Below are 8,264 nucleotides of genomic sequence, written 5' to 3'. Positions count from 1 at the left end.
ATATGCAAGCATGGCTTAAAACTGAAAGCAAACATCAGAAATTATCCAGTAGATACAGACTAAAGCTAGTTAATCAAGCTGCTCTTCATCTATTTGTATGAAAAAGATTTATTAGAGTTTCAGTTTTCAGCAACAAAGGAGGGAAATACATGTGTGTGTAGCTAAAAACATATTTGAAACATATACTGATATGAGTATACTAAATATGCTACATATATTTAGATCTTGTGTATCTATATATAAAATCCTTATATATGAAAACCATGTATCTAGATAACAGTATGCGTATCACTCAAATATGAAGAAGGTCAAAATAAATGTGAATATAAATCTGAACTGCTTGTCCACCCTTTAGTATGAGAGATTAGTGTAAAATCAGGGCAGAAACCTGTCTAAATTTCATACTGGCTTTGTAAGGATGTCGATGTAATAGAGATGATGTGAAGCAGTGTAGAATCAGACTCCTGGTAGGATTTCATACAATTGCTTTTTAGTCTTTTCATGATACTCTTTGTCATTACTGTTGTCATTCACAGCTTGCACCTTCAAAGCACAAGTCATTTAGGCTGGTTGTGTCTTGTCGCCTAAAAGCCATATTTTAATAATAAACCTCCATCCCATAGCAGTCACTCTCTCTGATGAGAGTGAATTAGTCATTTACAGATTTCCTAAACCTGTTTGATTCATGGGGGGCTGTGACCTGGCAGTGAAATGTTTGACAAAGGACATAATTCATTCAAGAGCCCATGTAGCTTTTATTTAGAAATGCTTGATTGCAAAATGAATTAAAAGGAGCAGCCTACCTAAATAATTTTTAAAATACCCCATGATGCAATTATTTTTTTAACATACAGAAAAAATCTTGATTTTTTTTTTTTTTACATGCTAACTTAATCAGTTTGTCCAGAAAATGTCAGGCTACTTCTCTGAATTTGATATATTGGCTACTTCTAGCACAATAGAATTCACCATTTTTTTTCAATCCAAACTGAAATTTGCTAATTTGCTTGTATTCTTCGTTGACTGGAATTTTTAATAGTGTATTCCAATTTAAATAATAAATTCTTAGTAGCATACAGTTTACTTACGCAGATGCACTAAAGCCATTGGCAGAAATTGTTTCTGTGAGATAGTTCATATGACATGAGCAATTTGCCTTATCTGGATACTTTGTGAAGCTAGCCAGACTCTTAGAGTAAAATCAGCAAAAATGAGAAGTCTACACAAAGATACTGTTACCACTCCCATATGTGGCATTTTAATAGATATGTAAATGGTGAGGTAAAAAAACCTACACCCACAAATAAATTTGTTCACCTAAAGAAATTAGTTGTAATAAACACTTAGGAATGAAAGAGAAAGAGAGGTGCATTACCTCATTAAAAGTAATATCATTTATTTAGGGCAGTTCTCAATTGCATTATAAGAAAATTTGTCGCCAGCAAGATAAAATAAATTGACAGGTCTTAATTGGTTGATCTTTTACAGACGTTTCATAACAGACTTAACAAAGTCGTATTTCTTAGCAGTTCTTTTTCAAATATGAACAAAAGCCTGTGCAAAGGAAGGATGACCTTTTTATCTTTGTAGTGAAAAAGTTCACAGATTTATTTTTAGATGTGATGCATATGGTAAAGTATACAAAACTTTTCCCCAAGTGCCAGGTTGTGCATGGTTCTGAGGCAGAAGGAAGAATTTTGTTAAAGGAAAATACTGTGATGCATGCATGAAACACTTTACCATAATACAGACAAGGGGGAGGCTGAAGGGAGGAGAGAGAAATGTACAGCTAAATGTCTCTGTCTCCTAAACACTCACAGAAGTGCTGTTTGAAATTGAGCAGGAATGGGCAAGTCCCACATTCCTCCTGTGGTCATAGAGCTTCCCACTCTTCTAATGCACTCCAGTAGACTTGCAGAGTTCAGCTGCCACTGCAGAGCTCACATCTGGTATGGAGAGCATGCTTTAATAATCCTAGAAATAATTTAGAAATACCTGCTTGTCTTGGAAGCAGTTCTTGTTTGAGACAGGAGGCCACAGTGACCTACAATGAGGCCCTGCAGTCCTCTACAATCGATTTTCAGTGTGCAAGTGCCGTGTCAGACATGTTGCAGCTACTGTACATCCCCTGTGTGCTTGTGGGGGAGTTCTGAATTCCAGTTCTTAAACGTATAGGTTGTCAAGCAGCTTTGTTTTCCAGAGCCCTGGGGGTGCTGGGTCCTTGATCTGCAGTGAATCCACTCCACCTACCATGTTCAACGATTTGCGAGCCCGTGTGATCATATGCTAATTTGGGGATGTACCATAGAATTACAGAAGGGATTGGGTTGGAGGGGAGCTTAAAGATCAGCTGGACACAGCATTGCAGGTGGGGTCTCATGAGATCTGAGTAGGGAGGGCCCCCTGCCCTGCTGCTCATGCTGCTCTGGATGCAGCCCAGGACACATTTGGCTTTCTGGGCCACAGGTGCACACTGCCAGGGCAGGTCTTCACCCAAGTGTATGTGTAAGATCTAATTTATGCTTGAGTGTTGTGGACAATAAGATGGTTTTAGCTTCCTGATCTCTCAGTGAAGTCAGTGAGGGTCTGATTCTCCCCATGCTGAACAAATACCTCAGTTTAGCTCAAAACCATATTAGAGGTTTCATTTCGAGGAGAGGAAGGAGAACCACATTATAAGTTCCCTGGAGTTCCTCTCTGTCACCAACTGAGGCCTGGACATCTGTAAATCAAAACTATGTGATTATTAGTATTTTTATATTTAGTTTTCTGTTTTATGCACTTAAGCTGAAGGTGAAATACTGAGTAAAGATCCATGCATATCTGAGAACCAATTAATGAATACATTTGTTTTATTTTTATTATTAATTCCTGCTCAAGTCACAAAATATCTGATTCAAAGATAGATTTTTTTTTTCCTAAATCTGGAGTGTTTTGAGGTATGTTTGTGCAGTTCATTCCTGCCTATGATAAAAATGGACATTTTAGTAGGCATCCAAAGTTAATGAATAGTAGGTTTTAGCAGAAGAATAGTGTATTGTGAAATCTAAAATTAATGTCTCATACCTATTCTTCCACAGATCTTCCACCAGAATCAGTGAAATTCTAAAGTACAATTGAAAAAGAAGGAACTGATTTTTATTTTATATTGAAAAAAAAATCTTAATATATTTTGTCAGATTTAGCAAGTAGGCTTAAAAAATACATTTCAGGACTGTCCTTTACAGATTTGATAAATAGCTTCTGTCTACTGAGACAGAACATTCTTTCCAAAAGCTTCTGACAAGCTTATGGTTCTTATGATGAAAATAAATAAAAAAAGCTTTGCCAGGCCTAAAAGGCAGGGTGGCAAGTTTTTACAGGATTAGACCCTAAATTAGAATGATTCCACATTCTAGAAAGAATACATCTGGTAGACAGAAACAAAACCTGCATATATATTTACCCAGGAAGACATAAACTGAGCTTAAGATTATTTGCAGACCAGTGACAGAGAGTTGGAAGTATGAAGGTTTGGCTTTTCTTTACACTTAGAATAAGACAGTTCAGAATGGACTGCTGAATTGAGCTAATGAAAAGAATGCATTCAAACCTCCCATGTGTCAAGCGAAGAAAGGAATTTTGTTGGCTGACTTGCTGAACAGCAGGGCTATAGCTGCACCTGTGGGACGCTTTTGTGAGGGATGCAAGAATGGCTGTGGTATGTACATCACAGTTCAGGACACATGGAAGCAGCACGCCAAAAGGATGGCTTGCACTTGCTTAGTGAAATTAGACCTGTCTCAAGCTGTCTGAGGGTAATTTAAGAGAAATGGTGATCCTTCAGAACCTGTGGATTTGGATTTCCACTGGAATCTTGTCTGGTAAAGATTTAAACTTGATAAGGAGCCAGAGTACAGTCCTTAAACCTTCCTCTTTCTCCAAATCACTGTGGAGACTTGGCTTTTTGACATACCAAGGTAATTTTTCTGCTGCTAATGTGCAGTGATGTGAGAACTGCTCAGTCAGATCACTGCCCACTGGATGGCTTTTGAGCAGTGGAATTTTTCCACCAAAAGGTTTTACAGGAAAACAGATGATGCCTCTCTTGAAGCTCATTCTGTGTGATTTTTTCTATTAAATGTCACTTGTAGTTTGGTATTTGTAGTTGTAATTGGCCTGGAGAAGACTGGTGGAGAAACTCATAGGTAATGATATTGTTACATGTGTTTACCATTCTTACCTTCTCAAATATTAAAAAAATCTAAAATGCCTTAGTCTCCTCCAAATTAAATTAAAGGCAAATTTCATGGAGTTGTATAAAAAGAGGAAAAGAGACAGGGTTTTGTGTACCTTCTGTCAATCAGTACTGGTTGAGAAATTATTCCTCTAGGCATTTCCTTTATCTATTACCTTTAAATCAATGACCTATACCTACAGATATTGCTTGTATCCTCTAACAAGGTAACAAGACTATTTCTTTATTGTGTTGCATCAAATCACCATTATTTAAATTCTTACCATGAGTCTCTTATGTCTTTGTATAACTTCATTAAAAATTTCTTACTAGAACAATCCAAAAATTCTCAAGAAATGTTTGCAACCGATAACTTCTGATAGATGAACTCTATCATTTTTTGTAGTTCAAAACTGTGTGAAAAATCATGATGTATGACTGTCCATGACATAAATCAGAACAGAAAGTTTTATTATTCAGCTATTCAACATTAAAAGTTTTTACACTTCTTATCTCTTTCATGCTGAAAGAATATTATGAAGCTGTCTCCATTAATTGTGGCAAACAGCAATCGGCTTGAGTTGTTTGGGGAGAATGGTACCACCTGAAATTCAGTATGGTAAATTAGTCTCATCTTAAGGACTCTGTATAGTGATCCATGTACTTAGAGATGCAATATGCAATTTCAGGAAATGTTTAGAGGTTTTTGTTCTGAGAGATAAAAATTCTAGAAATAAAGGCTAAATTGATATCAGATGAGAGCTCAAGTCCATGAGTAAATACAATACACACACATGATTTTTTTGTAACTTGTATTCTGCTACAGGATACAGAACCACTTAATATCCATTTGGGGGGAAAGCTGACTATTTTAATAAAAAGAGTGCTTTATGTGTTAGATTGACAGATTTGAAATTTCTTCTGTTTGTATTATGAATTATTAATGTGGGTATATAGAAACTAATCCCACATCCTTGCTCATGTAGAAGAGGTCTTTTTGTGTTATGCTGCTGTGTTTAAATGACTTCTTGTTAAGGAAGTGTTCATTACCAATTCTGTTAGATTATTTTGTCCCTTATTTTTCTGTCCTTCAGTGTTTTCTGTGCTGCTATTTTGTAGCTTTCATTTATCCTTTCAGGACAAATGCCTTTGCAGCCCCCATTCTGCAGTTACAAAATCCATCATAAAAGCTAATATGCATTTAAAATATAAACATACAGTGCTAGATGAAAGGATTGTGAAACAGATAAACAGAAGCAGATGGTGCAGATTTAATTAATAAAAAATACAAACAGGAAAATAATTCTGCCGCATTGGTTTAATGCTTAATTTAATTTTTAAAAAATCTCAGAGTTTAGTTATTGCCAGGAAATTATACACTATTTTGTTTCTGGTTGGGGACAAATGTTTTGTATAAACTATAGATAATTTTATTTAATGAAGAACCTGACACATTCTGACTGAATTCTGAGACATTTTACCCATTGCAAGGGACAACATTCAAGAGAAAGGAAGGAATGATGCTGAGATTCACTAGGTTACATGTACAGGGATTTGAGGCTGAGTCTCAAATACAGGCTTCATGCTTTAGCTGTCATGCTGCTGACTCCTTAACTAGTGGATCTCATGGCCCAGTTTGACCAGAATTTTAGCATCATGCTAAGGAACTCTCCCTGCTGAAAATGTTGTTGAAGTTAGTGGATAAACATATGGAGCACTGGGTTGTTTATTAGCTATATTCACAAATTACTAGAACTGGTTAAATGATATTAAAAATAAAAAAATTGGAAAGACGTCATGCAGAGAAAGAAAGTGTGGAGTTCTTGAATCATTACTTTGGATTTTATTATTTATTGCTGCTTTCTTTTTGCAAATAAAAATGTGAGGACTGTATATGCAATGTAAAGCAATGATATGGCATCAGTAATGGTATGGCTGATACAAGTTCAAAATTATTTAACGCATATGGAATAGTTTGATTTTGAAATTTAATCAGTTCTCTAAACTTATAAATAAAATCCTCTTCTGCAAATGATATATTCTCTGCTGACAGTGTATTGTTGGTTCTATTACAATGTTGCAGTTTGTCTCATTAGATTTTTCTCCATTGCTCAAACATGCACAGTGTCATAAGAGACAAGGAACTGAGTCAAATTTTGTTTCATGCAGGACTTCACTGACCAGAAAACAAAAATAAGAGAGAACATTTCGGGATCACACAGGAGATGAGTCTATGGAATAAAAACTGCAATAAAATCAGGTTGCTTTTGTTGGGAAATTCCGAACTGTTCGTTTAGGGAAAGACTAGTAACGAGATAAGTCTGTGACCATGCTTGTGGTTTCAGAATTATACCTTTGTTTAGGATGCTTAAGCTTTCTAAAAATGAGCTTAGCATTGACAGTCCCAAACAGAAGAAAGCATGGAGAAATAGTTCTCCTGTCATTGTGGAATCAAATGAATTTTACTTAATAAATTAAAAAATTCTTTAACTCAAGCTAAGATTAATTTCCTTTTCTTTGACTCTTTTAGGCAGAGAAGCAAAAAAATTAACTGTTATTAGACTCTCTTCAGTGTGTCACACAGGCCATTGGAGACTGGTAGCAAAGACATCAGTTTACATGCAGCTTTACTGTACTAAAATCCGCTAAAACATCCCCTCTGCACTCTCTCAAGGGCCTGGGAGTGCCGTGGGGACATCAGCCCTGTCTGACCCAGGTCACAGGCAAACTCCACTTGCAGGATGCCCTGCAGACAGTGTGGGGTCACAGGGGGCTGGAGGGTTGAAGGTGTGGAGGGGTGACGTGCCCAGCCTCCAGTCATCCAGCTGCCCATGGTTTTTCAAGCACTGCTTATGTTGATTGAGAGCAGTCCCAGGGTGACAGCACCATTCTTATCAGTCTGCTTTCTGTTTCCATTTGCCACACAGAAAGGGCTGGGGCTGGTTTCCTTGAGTTTCTGATGTCTCATCGCCACTGTTAGTCTCCTCCTGCTTGAATGGGAGCAGATTCCTGGCTCTGAGACCATTTCTAGGAGGGCATGAGTGCTGCTTCTTCCTTCAACTATACAACCTCTGTGTGCGTGTATGTGTAAGAGGGTGAGATCTTCTGCTTGGCTTGCATATAGGTACTCTATTATTTGATAGGTAAATAATTTTGCAAAAACACCATTAAAAAGTTCAATAGTCCTCTCAGAACTTTATCTAAACAATTTTATCATTATCAGAATACCTGTCTGGTCCAATCTACGGCCATCAGGAAACTAAATCCTTTTTTCTAATGGCCACTATGCATTTGTATTTTAGAATAAGCCAAGTAACTCAAAGTACTTCAAATATTGTAGAAAGTGCTTTCCTCTACTAATGTTCCATATGGGTTGTCTGTTGCTTTTATACTCCTTTCCAATGTTTTATACATTCTCTGTTAGTCTATCTGAAAACTCATTCTGTATAAAAAGAAAAACAAATATAAAAATTCTCTTGTCGTCTGCCACATTTCAAACTACATTTGAAGAAATCTCCCTTGTGGTGTTCTACTGGTTTCTACTGACATCATAGTCCTCTAGTACAGGTACTGATTATTATCAGGTTATGGAACAAAATTTAAAGTAGAAGAATAATTTGGTTTTTCTGCTGAGCTGAAAGAAGTGGCACTAATATCTTTCCAGCCCAGGATTTTTTCTTGCTTACCAAAGCAAAATAAATTTCAGAAATGGGACTAAAAATCTAAATTAGGATGACTTAAAGAGAACTAAAAGAGATGGTAAAATAACACTTAAAATACTTTATTCTGATATTTTCCGGTTTTTTAATTGCATTTAAATGAAGTAGTACTTTGTCATTTGTCATATAGGTGATGAAGGCAGTGTGGTCATTTGCTCAGATATTTGTACATATGGGAGTGAACCTTACTTGCCTCCTTCTACATAAGTTAATGTTCATTTAGCAATCTCCATAGTATAAGCTGCTCACAAGAACACTGTCACATTTCTCATCTACCGCATTCTTAAAAATTTGTCTTGCTGTCAGACTGTTTTAGGTTTTTAATAGGT

Source organism: Erithacus rubecula, assembly GCF_903797595.1.
Source record: "Erithacus rubecula genome assembly, chromosome: 5".
In the NCBI taxonomy this organism is placed as follows: domain Eukaryota; kingdom Metazoa; phylum Chordata; class Aves; order Passeriformes; family Muscicapidae; genus Erithacus; species Erithacus rubecula.
This window is presented reverse-complemented; position numbering follows the sequence as displayed.